This window comes from Ahaetulla prasina, chromosome 1 (assembly GCF_028640845.1).
Source record: "Ahaetulla prasina isolate Xishuangbanna chromosome 1, ASM2864084v1, whole genome shotgun sequence".
Lineage (NCBI taxonomy): Eukaryota > Metazoa > Chordata > Lepidosauria > Squamata > Colubridae > Ahaetulla > Ahaetulla prasina.
The window spans coordinates 61,373,963-61,388,859 of record NC_080539.1 but is presented as its reverse complement, the minus strand read 5'-3'; positions in this window follow the sequence as shown (position 1 = coordinate 61,388,859).

Sequence of the window (14,897 nt, the reverse complement as noted above, 5' to 3'; positions counted from 1 at the left end):
AATTGCAGATTTGCAATTAATCCACTCCCAATTTAGCAAATATACAGGTTTAAATAAATCAACCATGATGTTAAAAGTCAGTGGGCCAGGAAGTTGTGGGACTGTTCTTCTTTTATAAATAATTTCAAAAGGCTGCTTAATATACTTCATGCCTATAGATGTAGATGCTGGTGAGAAAAGAATACTAGAACAATGAAACAGTCCTAGAAAATATCAGAAGAAATTCTGATTTCTTCTCTGAACAATGGAGCACAAAGTTAATCCTTTTCTTTGAAAATCTGCTAATTCTTCCATGCTGCTATTCAAATAATGTCTATCTGAGGAATAGATAATAAATGTTGCATAGAGAAATCTAGATTCAAATATGAAATTCATTGTATTTTCTACTGAGCCACCAGGGCACTTTCAGTAAATATGTACTGGGTTTCGGAAAGGATAAAAAGAGGAAGGGGAATCAATACTATGTTTTTGTTGTTGTTGTTAGAGTTATTAATCCAAGCCTTCCAGATATAAGAAATCATTTTGCTCAGGAAACAAGACTGGTAGCCATTTTGGATTGAAATGGAGGATGCCGCTAACATTTGCCTCTTGTACAAATTGCTTTTGCTGAAGTCAGGTAATAGTGCATCTAGTGAGAGGATAAAAGAAGCAAAGGAAAGCCATCAAGCTTCACAGCAGGTAGTGAAACCATAACCTATCTGGTTTGTTTTCGGTGTGGGGGGAATGGATCTCAATGTGACCTGCATTCCAATGGAAGATGATAATAAATTTCAAAGTTAAGACAGGTATAGATGAAGCAAAAATTCCAGGGTCCACCTCTGGTCTAATTCTGTGTTACAGAAATAGGTTTATTCAATAAACTTTGTCACTTTCATCTTTCTTTCTTTTTGATTCCAGTGAACTTTCCTGTCATCTACCACTTCTTTCTTTGCTCCTTGCTGGAAATGGAAGATTTTGAGCACTTCTTTTTACATTCAAATGGGAGCTTTTAGTAGTTCATGGCTAAAATTAGAAAAGCTCAGAAAATTTGAATGTTTTTGAGAGAAGAAGGCTGGAGGAGGACTTGAAAAATGCAGTGTATGAATTGGAATTCTTTATGGTGCTGGTGATTCTTTTTATTCACATTGTATTGCCTTGTTTTAGTCCTCTTCTCATTTACTACCATTATATAACACTGCTTTGATTTGAGTTTTCTTTATGTTTTGTTATAGTTACTTAAATTTACATTCTGATTTAGGTAACATTCCTGAAATGGCAAACATGTATCAATAAACTGATTCCTTCCTGTAATAATTTTGAATTGGATTGCAGTTCAACGTTTATACACGGAGGAACAAATTCATCATAGGATGTATAAAGAGATAAGTCTAAAATAAGGGTAATTCCGGGTGTTTCTAAGGTAAACTAAATATAAACAAAGGTATTTCTGAATGGATTTAATGGCAAAGATCAGTTGTAGAATTTTTTGCCTCTACAGGTACCAAATAATGTTGAAGGCCTAGAGCTGAAGGATATTCTAACAAGGACCTGTCCAATTTCCTCAGACTGGCCAGCAAACCGGCTATGGCAAACCTCCTTCCCAGGCTGAAGGTAATCAACAACTGGCAGATGACCTGAATGAGTTTTACTGCAGGTTTGAAAGGAAACTACAGCCACCTATCTCCACAACCCCCATCTCAGACACAGCAACAACAGCCAAGCCTCCTACAACTGACCCCATTTCATTGGGTTCACAACCCCTAGTGATCACAGAAAAGGAAGTGCAGGACCTATTTCACAGACAAAAGCCAGGAAAAGCGCCAGGCCCAGACAAGATAACTCCTTCTTGCTTAAAAGTCTGTGCTGACCAATTGGCCCCCATCTTCACCCATATTTTCAATAAATCGCTAGAGATGTGCTATGTTCCTTCTTGCTTCAAACGCTCTACCATCATCCCAGTGCCGAAGAAGCCCACCATCAAGGAACTGAATGACTACAGACCAGTTGCTCTAACATCTGTAGTCATGAAAACCTTTGAAAGGCTAGTGCTTTCCTACCTGAAAACCATCACGAATCCGCTTTTAGACCCCTTGCAATTTGCATACCGAGCAAATAGATCAACAGATGATGCTGTTAATATGGCTCTGCACTACATCCTACAACATCTTGAGTCTCCAAAGACCTATGCAAGGATCCTTTTTGTAGACTTTAGTTCAGCATTCAATACCATCATTCCAGACATTCTTCTAACTAAGCTAAACCAGCTACAGGTACCGGAACAGACTTGTAAGTGGATCACAAGCTTCCTAACAAACAGGAAGCAGCAGGTGAAGCTAAGCAAGATCACATCAAATACCTGTACAATTAGCACAGGGCCCCCCAAGGCTGTGTGCTCTCCCCACTTCTCTTCTCTCTGTATACCAATGACTGCATCTCCAATGATCCATTTGTTAAGCTACTGAAGTTCGCAGATGACACAACAGTGATTGGTCTCATTCGAGACAATGACGAATCCGCATATAGACAAGAGGTCGAACGACTAGCCTTGTGGTGCAACCAAAACAATCTGGAACTGAACACACTCAAAACCGTAGAAATGGTGGTAGACTTTAGGAAGACCCTTCCATACTTCCACCTCTCACAATACTTGACAACACAGTATCAACAGTAGAAACCTTCAAATTTCTGGGTTCTATCATATCGCAAGATCTAAAATGGACAGCTAACATCAAAAACATCATTAAAAAAGGACAACAAAGAATGTTCTTTCTGCGCCAACTCAGTAAGCTGAAACTGCCCAAGGAGCTGCTGATCCAATTCTACAGAGGAATTATTGAGTCTGTCATTAGCACCTCTATAACTGTCTGGTTCGGTTCTGCAACCCAACAAGAAAAACACAGACTTCAGAGGATAATTAGAACTGCAGAAAAAATAATTGCTACCAACCTGCCTTCCATTGAGGACCTGTATACTGCACGAATCGAGAAGAGAGCCGTGAAAATATTTGCAGATCCCTCGCATCCTGGACATAAACTGTTTCAACTCCTACCCTCAAAACGACGCTTATAGAGCACTGCACACCAGAACAACTAGACACAAGAACAGTTTTTCCAAGGCCATCACTCTGCTAAACAAATAATTCCCTCAACACTGTCAGACTATTTACTGAATCTGCACTACTATTAATCGTTTCATAGTTCCCATCACCAATCTCTTTCCACTTATGACTGTATGACTATAACTTGTTGCTGGCAATCCTTATGATTTATATTGATATATTGATCATCAATTGTGTTGTAAATGTTGTACCTTGATGAACGTATCTTTTCTTTTATGTACACTGAGAGCATATGCACCAAGACAAATTCCTTGTGTGTCCAATCACACTTGGCCAATAAAATTCTATTCTATTCTATTCAAACTAGATCTCTAGGATTTCCTGCCTTGTAGCCCTCAAAAAATGTTGCTTTCCCATTGTTTGGTGTCCCTGTCTCCTGTGAAGGAGACACTCAATGATCATTAATCTTCTCATCGTTCCCATCACCCATCTACTTCCACTTATGACTGTAATTTTGTTGCTTGTATCCTTACGATTTATACTGATATTGATTGTTTCCTGATTGCTTATTTGTAGCCTATGACTCTCATTAAGTGTTGTAAGTGTTGTACCTTGATGAGGGTATCTTTTCTTTTATGTACACTGAGAGGATATGCGTCAAGACAAATTCCTTGTGTGTCCAATCGCACTTGGCCAATAAAAAATTCTATTCTATTCTATTCTATTCTATTCTATTCTATTCTATTCTATTCTATTCTATTCTATTCTATTCTATTCTATTGCAATAACATGGTTCTTTGCAGTGTTCTGATCTTTCTTCTAATAAAATCATCATCTATCCCACATTTTTTTTTAAAAAGCACTCTAAGCTTGTTTTTGCATTATTGTGTCTGTCTGGAAGCAAAACAAGTTTATTAAAATACTAAACTCTCAAACTTTTAGATACCTCTGGTTTGGGGGAAGGCTGAGTTGGTACATTTCATGGCAATCCTTCCTAGGTTTCCTATATCTGGGCAGCAAACACCCAGATGATATGGCCAGGTAAGACAGCGCTATTTCACACTGAAGTTATATGCCACTGTTAATGTTAATTCTCATAATATACTGGAAAAACCTAATAAAAATTAGCTTTTAATTGACAGAATAAACATTTTTCAATCCTTTGATCAGTAATTTGGGTATCATTTTAATTAAATGAGAACAAACACTTGCCAACATTGGTTTTGCAGGTGTTGAATAAGACTTGCTGCTCATGGCAGCTACGGGATGTTTTTGAAATACATTTTGACAAATATTACCACCTGCTGGGCAGACTGGAACAGTGCTGTGCGTAATAAATACCAGAGGAAAAGCTGTCCAAATTCATAGTAACAATAACAAACCTGTGTTTCTTTTAAGGTTACCATTTTATGAACCATATGAACCAAAATCCATGCTATCAGCTTCATAAGGTCTTGTTCTCTGTCTCACATTGATACTACAAAATGAAAAGTGGTAGGATTGTGTATAATTTAGTCCAAATGATGCATAATCCATGCATAAGTATAAATACTACATAATATTGTTACATAACCATGTGACCTTATTTCTAAAGTAGGAAAAGAAGGTCCAAATGCAATTAAATTTTCATTGAATAGAATTGAATTCTAATTTAGATTTAAACATAACAGTTCTCAGCTAGAATCTGATTTTTAGAGGCAATCTCCAAGTAGCACATACAACATTTGTTCCATGTGGGCTGCACAAATCTGGATGACCACTGCATGACAATCTCCTGTGCCTCTTTGCTGTCATCTAATGGTCATATGAATATATTCATTTGAATATATTCATTTGAAGAGGTTTTTATACAGAGGAGTCTAAGCATCTTTTTGTTTGTCATGCTTTCTATATGCATTGGGAAACACAGGTAAGACTATGTACTTAGGGAGTGAATGACAAAAATGTTTTCCTATGAAATTATAATTATTCGTGAATGGCAGGCACAGCAGTTATAATGCAATATTGCAGGCTCACATTATCAGGAGTTCGATTCCTTCGATCCTGACTGATGCAAAGTTGACTCAGCCTTCCACCCTTCCACGATCAGTAAAATGACAGCCTAGATTGTTGGGGGCATATGCTGACTCTGTAAATGGCTTAGAGAGGGCTGTAAAGCACTGTGAAGTGGTATATAAATCTAACTGCTATTGCTATTCATAATAGGAGGGCCATTTCATGAAGAGATGTAAAGAAATTTGAACCAAAATACTTCTCACCCTTCTCACCAATTGCCTCATCAGTAGGGTTGAATGCCATAGCTTTCCAAGTGCCAGAATTGTCATACAAACTCAAATCCTTGGATCTGAAGAAAATCCACGATTGAAATTTGATTGTTCATTGGAGCTCCTTTGTTTTTTGAAAAATATTTACTATATTTTATCAACAAGAATAAAATGCAAAACAGAAAAGTTACATCCAAATGTAACAAAAAAGGTTGTATACAAAAAAGAAGAAAATGACCCAAACGTCCAACAAATCTAACATTAAATATACAAAAAAAATCCACCCCGACTGGGTGCTGGGTGGGGGGAACCCAACTCCGAGTGGGGTTCCTTTAAATGTTGGTAGGTGATTATCTGGGTGGGGTCTCCTAAAATGTTTTCCAATATTGATGTTCATTTGTAAATGCCTTGATGGATGCCAAGGATTGCACTAAAGGTACGGACATGTATCTCTATCACTTTCATTTCCTATTTTTTCTCCACATTTGGACTCTTAATGAGCTATAGCACAGATCCTGGACTGCCATCTGTCAAAAATGGTGTAAGATCTGCTGGGCAGAGCCTTGGACTAGATGACCTACAAGGTCCCTTCCAATTTTGTTAATCTATATCTGTATCTAAGCTAGCGATCGTTTTGCATTCACCACAATTTCCCCAACCTAGCAAAATACCGGGCCTTTTGGTGCAAAGATTATCAGCAAAATGGTCTTATTTTTCTAGTGGTGTTATTAAAAAGAAACTTCCCTTTCTCAGAGAAACATTTTCACCTTCTCCTGCTCTTTTAGATTGAACTCTTAATGGAAAAATGCTTTTCTTAAACATGCCTCCCTTATCCAGATCTTCCCTGTACAATTCCTGCTCTGAACATGTGGAAATATATTCCCTTGTTTTTAGAGGCCAGGAGATGGAGCCATAATGCAGCGTTTTAAGTGGCAATCCTGAGAGGGCAAATAGAGAATTATTGTGTGTTCTGTTAATAGGTAAAGCAAAGGCCCAGCTAACTGAACAATGGTGCTGACAAGATCATGCAGGAGAACAGAGAAGGTTTTTTTTTCCAGTCAGATTTAGAAATATTCAATCTATACCTAGAACTGCATTTGCCTTACTCTTGAAGGATATTTCTCAACAGTCTAAAGTAGGGGTGAAATCCGGCAAGTTCTGACACATTCTGAAGAACCGATAGCGGAAATTTTGAGCAGTTCAGAGAACCGGTAGCAGAAATTTTGAGTAGCTCGGAGAACTGGCAAATACAACCTCTGGCTGGCCCCAGAGTGGGGTGGGAATGGGGATTTTGCGGTATCCTTTCCCCTGGAGTGGGAAGAGAATGGGGATTTTGCAGTATCCTTCCCCTGGAGTGGGATGGGAATGGAGATTTTGCAGTATCCTTCCCCTGCCACATCCACCAAGCCATGTCCACCAAGCCACCCCACCCCACCCCACGCCCACCAAGCCACGCCCACAGAACCGGTAGTAAAAAATATTTGGATTTCACCACTGGCCTAAAGGCTAAAGTTTATACCCAACTCTAAAAACAGGCTTTAGCTATAATTTAAATGATCATTCAATTCTCTCAATCCAGAAGATACATTCTGAAACAGAAACAAAATTATCTCTGAAGTTAGACACTTCATGTCCAGAAGGATTTCTCCCAAAATAATATTTATTGTTCTTATAAAGAGAATAATTGTTACCAGCTGAAACAGTTTCTCATATTATGGTATTACTGTTCTTTTATGGTTAGCTGTTACTACATTTTGTCCAATAAACAGATTCCTCTGGTACAAAGATTCATAATACACAAGGAGATACCAATTAATATTAAATTATTCCCCCAAACCTAAAATCTCAAAACAAGTTCATCTCGGCTTTACAGTGAAAAACATTTTATATGCTGCTGTGTTTCTAGCAAGGAACACTGGTCTTTTCCCCCATCCCGCCCCCCCATCCTATAAGCTGCTCCAATTCTGCTTTAGAAAGGGACTGAAAAGCCAACTTTTCAAACAGGCAGCAGATTGAGGTATTTTGTGATCCCACCAAGTGTGACTGATGAAGGTCGGCTGAAAATGCATTTTATGTCTGTCCCCACAGCATCATTTAATTTTATTCCTTTTATGTTCTGACTGTTTTTATTGATTTTTAAATATAAGCTATTTTGAATCTTTCTTATTTGGTGGTTATACCTTTGTATCTCAATTTTTATTGTTATTTGTTGATCCATTAGTCTCTTTGCTCAGTTCATAATCTTTTTTATCTTTTCAAGCTTGGTACTTCATTCGTATAGATTGGTTTAACTTTTAACTTTAAATTTCATAAAGCGTTAAGTTGAATAAAGCTAAATACATTAGAAATAATAAAATTTACCTCTTGACTATTTTCATATGGGACACTAAGGCACAAATTTTCCAGCCACATATTGCTATGCAAATCCAGCCTTTGTGGTCAGTTTATTGTCCAAAATGCAATGCACCTTTTACCCCCTAAAAAAAAAATCAAATCAATTTACTATGGGTAAGCCAGTCAGGTGAATACAGTCTGTCTGTAATCATAATTTTCATTTCTATTTTATTAAATATTATAATCCAGCAATGATTTTGGAAGGAAATATTTGTGGCTCTAGGAGAATAGGTTATGCACCCCTGCTCTTCTTATCAGCAACTGGTAACCTGGTTTATTTGTTTGTTTAATCTGAGAGGACTACCTAGCTCCAGAAAACTCTGGATGGTATGTAACATTAAAAACAATAGCAACTAAAGTAAAAAAAAAACCCAACTATTTTGGAGAGAGAGAAGTTCCTTGAAGATGGGCTCTAGCATGAGTCCAAAAGCTTGTAAAAAATAAACCTCTGGTCCGGGGTGAAATCTAAAAATTTTCCCTACCGGTTCTGAGGGCGTGGCTTAATTGGTTGGCGTGGCTTGGTGGTCAGATGGCTTGGTGGGCGTGGCCAATAACAATAAATAATAAAAATAATAAACAAAGTATAAAAAAACAATAAGAGGTACCAAAAATCAACTTTCACACTTTACACACACACAACACAACACAACACAACTGACTCACACCCAGTGTAAAAGCAGCTCCACTTCACACTTCCCTTCACACAGACACAAAAAGCTCAAAAACCAACTTTCACACTTTACACACACACAACTAACACACACACACAAACACAATATGCCATATACAGCTTTCTGAGATTTTGTGTGTTTGTGTAGTTAGAGTGAAACACTACAGAAACACACCAAAGCTCAGAAAGCTGTACAAATATTTTATTTTATTTTATTTTATTGTGGATTTCAAATCCCAGAGTTCCTCAGCCAGCAAATACAGCCAGTTGATCACCGAGGAAATAGATTAGCAGAATAGATTGATTCTGTCTGGGCTGAAACTGAAACTGCTTTCGGGCTATGGCCGTGCGTTCATCAGTAATCAGGTAAGTGCCTTAGAATCTCTACTTTTATTTGTAGAAAACATGTTTTCTACAAGTAAGAGTACAAGTAAGGTTTTCTGCTGAAGCAAAACCGGCTTTTAAAAGTAAAAAAAAAAACCTCTGCAGATGGTGCGGCTCAGCAGAGGCGGGGGGGCGGGGCCAGGGATTTTTGCTACCGGTCCTCCGAACCAGCAGCCGCCATCACTACCGGATCGCGCGATCCCGTCCGATCCGGGAGCATTTCACCCCTGCTCTGGTCCAAGTGATAATATACATTATCCTGAGATATGTATATTTCCTTTCATTTGCAAAAAACAACAACTATTTATGTTTCAGAGGAAAACATTCCACTACTATATAAAATCTTAAAAGAGGCTCATCATTCATTTTAACCCAATGCCTGATGGAAAAGCCAGATGCCTAACCCTAACTCTAACCCTAACTTCATGAAATACTTCTATGGAAACTTATTTTCTGCTTATAACTCTTTTACAAGGATGACATCAACTGTACCAGAAGCAATATAAAACAAAAGCATTACCGGTTTGATGTTATACCCAAGCCTACTTTTTTCACTAGCACTGAATAAAGATACATTGATAGGAACCAATGCTTCCAGTTTTTGAACTTCCAGTTTTCAACTTTTAAAAAATTATCACATCAAATTAATTACAAGTTTATTTGAAGTTAAATCCCAATGTACATATTAGAATAGTTAAACCCTAAGGAAATATTATTTTCAATGAATTAAAACCTGAACAAGTTGCTATGAAAGGAATTACTAGAGAGCATTTATAAACAGGCCAAGTTATATAATAGGGCCAGGTGTTCAAGAGGTACTATAGATTTTCACCAGGTGTATGTTCAATAGCTTACCATAGCTAAAAGCAAAGAAAGAAACTGAAGCAGAACAATAAAACAATGTATATTCTAATGAATTTGCACAGCTGCTAAGGGTGATTACAGGAATGGCTCTTTGTACCCAATTTACTTCACAATTTTTAGCTCCATTATTAAGATAAATTGAATAGAAAACTGGGAGACTGTATTCTCCCTCAAAACTCTGTTTAACTCTAGGGTCACAATCCAACCCTGTAGAGAAAATACGTTGCAGTGTGGTCATTCCTTCTACAGCTTTTTCCATAAGCTGGCAATACCTAAGGAACATTCCAGCAACCAAAAATGTTGAACAAAAAGTCTAAGAATTCTGGATGCTCTTCAAAAAAGTCACTTCCAGAACAAAAAATATTGTGATTTAGTTTGTAAAATCTCCATAATAGCTTTCTCATGATTCATGCTCATGTTCGAATAGAGCAGGGGTCTCCAACCTTGGTCCCTTTAAGGCTTGTGGACTTCAACTCCCTGGGAGTTGAAGTCCACAAGTCTTAAAGGAACCAAAGTTGGAGACCCCTGGAATAGAAGGTTTGAAAAAAATATAATGGGGCAAAATATTGTTTTATAACCTGAAGAGAAATAGGAGAAAAGGGGATGTGGTTCATCAACTGGATGTATCATTATTTCCACGATACTATACTTTAGACAGAACCAATTATTCTTTGAAACCAATGGTAGATGATCTCTTTACTCATGCTAGCCATGTGCAATGACTTTTCTTGCCCTTTTTGTTTAGGAAATATAAGATAATTCCATATTGTATGAGAATTTGTGTTTGCAGCTCTGGGGAGATTAAATCAATGGAACATATTCCCCTAAATTGTGTTCAGTGGCATCCACAGTAGACCACAACATTGCAATCAAAATGACAACGTACTCTATATATGGCATTATCACAATTATGGATTTCTTCCTTGACATCTAATGCAAGTTTCCAAACCAAACACATAGAGTCCAGAATTACACCTAATTAACAGAATAACAGAATAATAGAGTTGCAAGGCAGTTTGGAGATCTTTTACATTAACCCTTTGCACAAGCAGAAGACCCTATACCATTCTGGACAAATGGCTGATTTATTTAACAAATGGCTGGTTTATGGTAATTATTGAACAAGTATGGGATTTAGCTTGTCTTGTTACTTGAAGGAGAAAAAAGTATGCTTGCTTTCATCAACCTATCTTCCATGTTCTTATAACCACTGATATTTATTTTGAACTTTGGCTATCATATTCATCATCACTATAGTATGGGACAACAAGAGACATATATCAAAGCAATCTCTGCTGGTAACATTATCTAGGGCTCTTTGAAATCCCCAAAGCAACTGTTAATAGCTCCATCCCAGGGAAAATGATACTGTTTTGAGTAATCCAAGTATTTTGGTTGAGAGGGGGCAGAGTGCTTGGTGTCATGGTTTATTTTTTGAAACAGTTGGCAGAGTGATCAGATTCACTCAGTTAAACAAATTAAGTAATTGCAAAATATAGCAAAAAAAAATGAGGCGAGGATTTCCATATTACACCACCTGATATTCCCATCATACAGCCCTGAGCCTGCAAACTGAAGGCTTTCGCTGAACAAGCAGGAATTTGATCTCAAACAGGGGCCTTATTAAGCAGTTGCAATGAAATGATGCCAGAGTTTGGGTTGCATTTGTCAACTAACTGCTTTTTATTACCACTCATTAGCAAAAGTGATACCTCTAGGTGCAGAGGATTCATTAGCCAAACGTTAACCTTTGGAGGGTCCTAATTAAATGGTTTGTGAGACCAAATGCAAGAGTTGGTCCACCTGCAACTCACTGGCTAAATCATCTGCTTCTCGGGCTCGGAGTCATTTTTGCATAATTTTTTAGCAAAGAAACAGAAAAATTTATGATAGTAGCAAAAAATGCAATGAGCTTTATCAGATCTTTTTAGTTTGGGTGAAGAAGGGGAAGATATTACTTTCTGGAATGACAATCATATTTGTTTTAATCTTTATTGGCTTTTACCTTTATTTGCTAATAATTGCTACCAACCTGCCTTCCATTGAGGACCTGTATACTGCACGAATCAAGAAGAGGGCTGTGAAAATATTTACAGATCCCTCACATCCAGGACATAAATTGTTTCAACTCCTACCCTCAAAACGACGCTATAGAGCACTGCACACCAGAACAACAAGACACAAGAACAGTTTTTTCCTGTAGGCCATCACTCTGCTAAACAAATAATTCCCTCAACACTGTCAAACTATTTACTAAATCTGCACTACTATTAATCTTCTCATCGTTCTCATCACCAATCTCTTTCCACTTATGACTGTATGACTGTAACTCTGTTGCTGGCAATCCTTATGATTTATATTGATATATTGACCATCAATTGTGTTGTAAATGTTGTACCTTGATGAACGTATCTTTTCTTTTATGTACACTGAGAGCATATGCACCAAGACAAATTCCTTGTGTGTTCAATCACACTTGGCCAATAAAAAATTCTATTCTATTCTATTCTTTAAAAGATTAAAAAAAAACTATAGCTCCAAGTCAGCTATGATAATGATGCAAACTACACATTATGTTAGATTGTGAAATGTCTGTTTACAGGACTAACCTAAGACATTTAGTTGTCCAAAGCAAAGAACAAAATAATTATTTCTGTGTACCATATAGAGAAACTGACTTGATCATCAATAGAGAGGGGGAAGGGGAGAGAGAGAAGAAAGTTACCCATTGTCTTTCTCATTCATGTTAGTCTTAAGTAAAAGTATATTTTTCTTCAGATGATCCTATTTGCTCTGGAGGAAAAAACCTGTTTTGGAGACTAAGATTTGCTAACCTGAAAAATAGCAAACTGAAGAGCAATAGAAGGAAGGAAGGAAGAAACGCTTATTACCAACACAATTATTTCTTTCTGATTATACTATCACATGAAAAAGCAGAAACATGACAGACAGAAACAAAGACTAAGCATAGTTTTGTTAACTTCAATAAAGAAAAAGTATAAAAATGTACGTGCCCTAATCTTCCCAATCCTTTCTATTTAAAAATAAAACTATAAATGGATAGCTAGGGCAAATTAATAATATTGCTAATTGTCCCTCTGATATTTGCTCCTATAAAAACCATCTGATTGAAAGGTTTTGTGTGGAATTCTTTTACATTTATCTGGAACTGTGTGTAACAGACCTGTCAACACAAAGCCAATTCAAAATTAATTTCTTGAGTAAGTCCCATTAAACTGATGGCCTTACTTTAAGCCAATATATGCATACCCACTGTGAAATATATACATACATATACACACTGCAAAATTATTCAGTGTTGTGGTTTTTCCCTAAGAATCCTGAGAATTATACTCTGATGGGAGTGCTGAAATTCCTGTCAAACACAATTTCCTCACAATGTCTTATTCTCTGTAAAGGAGAAATTACTCTTAAACATATACTGCAGATATACCACCCATTTAGAGTAAATAATCTCACACTAAAATCTCTGGTTTTGTAAATGTTAAGCTTCATAATGATCAGAGTAATTGATGAGAATGACAATATCTGATAAAATCTTAGATCAATTCCGGTGTAGCAGGAATTCAGATCCTTGCAGGTCATAGACATGGAGCCTCAGATCTTTTGACATTTAAGGCCTGGTCCTTGAGCAGCAATCTGAGTTCAACCAGGGATGATAAATAAACCAGAATTGAAGACCAAACCAGGAAGCAGTCTGAAGATGAACTTTGATGCCAAGCTCCCCAAACAAGCCATCAGGCAAAATTTAGAAAATATCCAGAAGGAAGAAAATGATTCAGGAACACTTCACAACTAACACAGGTCTCAAATAAATTAGCAAGGAAACAAAGGCTTCTTATACACTTTTTTTGCTGAGGAAGATATAGTGTTCAGTTTGGTTGGATATAGATTGGTAGACTGGATTATTTTAGGTTTTGAAGATTTGAAACAGCCTAGGAAGAAGCACACAATAATATTGTGTAGTCTGGAAGGTCAGCTCAAAACCCAGAAAACCAGTTGGGTGCTATTCTCTAATGTCAACTTTCCAATTTGCTCCCTGTCTCCTATTTTAAAGTTTTGTTACACTGAAAAGGCTTCAAGCCTGTAACTAATTTGATGCTCTCAGCTTGTCAACATAAATACTTTTTACTTTTTACCCAAAGTATCCACCCTTTGACAGCTGATATATCCAAAGGGAATGCATTTTACAGTGAAACCCATGTTAATTTTACACACACGCTGAACATGATATAAACAACTCGTATGAGATATGTTGTTTTAGAGACATGAAATTCTGTGATAGAATAATAATTCCCTTTGTTGTAAGAGCCACTTAGGTGTCTTGTGTTTTTTCTTTTATACGTAATGATAATCTTTCTTCCTTGCCTCATTGTCTGTCTTTCTCCTCTCAGGGCAATTTCACAGCAAGTATATTTCTTTCTTAAACTTCAGAAATTTCAATCTGGATTGCAACAGATTGGTGACAGAGCCAGACTTGCATTCATTCTGGACTTGTATACACCACAAAACCCGATTGCCAATTCCCCTGTTTCTTGCCTGCCCCATCTTGCAGAGATGGATTGTTAATGGACAGACTAGTCTCCAGTGCTTGCCTTTTCCTTGATCCTTCCTCATAAGAGTTGTGCCTTTGCTTTGTTTCTCCAGGGGTTTGCACATATGAATACAATCACATTCTCCGCTTATCTATCTCCTTTGACACTAATACAGAACCTTGCTTCTTTCCTTTCTCTAACATATGGCACCATCATTGGGCTGATACAAAAGAATAGGGAAAAGTTTGTCCTTTCATTCCTACATTAATGGAAAGGTCCATGGAAACTTTGTGAAAAGGAAGACCCGATAATTCAGCTTCATATCAACAAGGTGTCAGAGTTCCTATTTGCAATTTAAAAAGAAGTTTTTGAAGATCAAGGGAAGGGAAGCTTTCCAGACCTTCTGAGCAGAAGATGGGAAAGCAAGGCAACATCTCATTCAGCCAGGACAAAAAAAATGGAACGGGTGCTTAAAGGGGGACATATGGCCTGAATAGAGCATGAGCTTTTAGGATTGAGGATAGCTTATAACTTAACACGCACAGTAGGGTCAATACCAAGACTATTTATTTATTTATTTACTGAATGTATATGCTGCCCATCTCATTATCAAGTGACTCTTAAAAAACAAATTATCTTAAAATATAAAACAGCACCTGCCAACCAGAAAAGATATAGTAGTCCAGGACAAAAGGGCTACACATGGGAGGGATCAGGGCTAGAGTGGA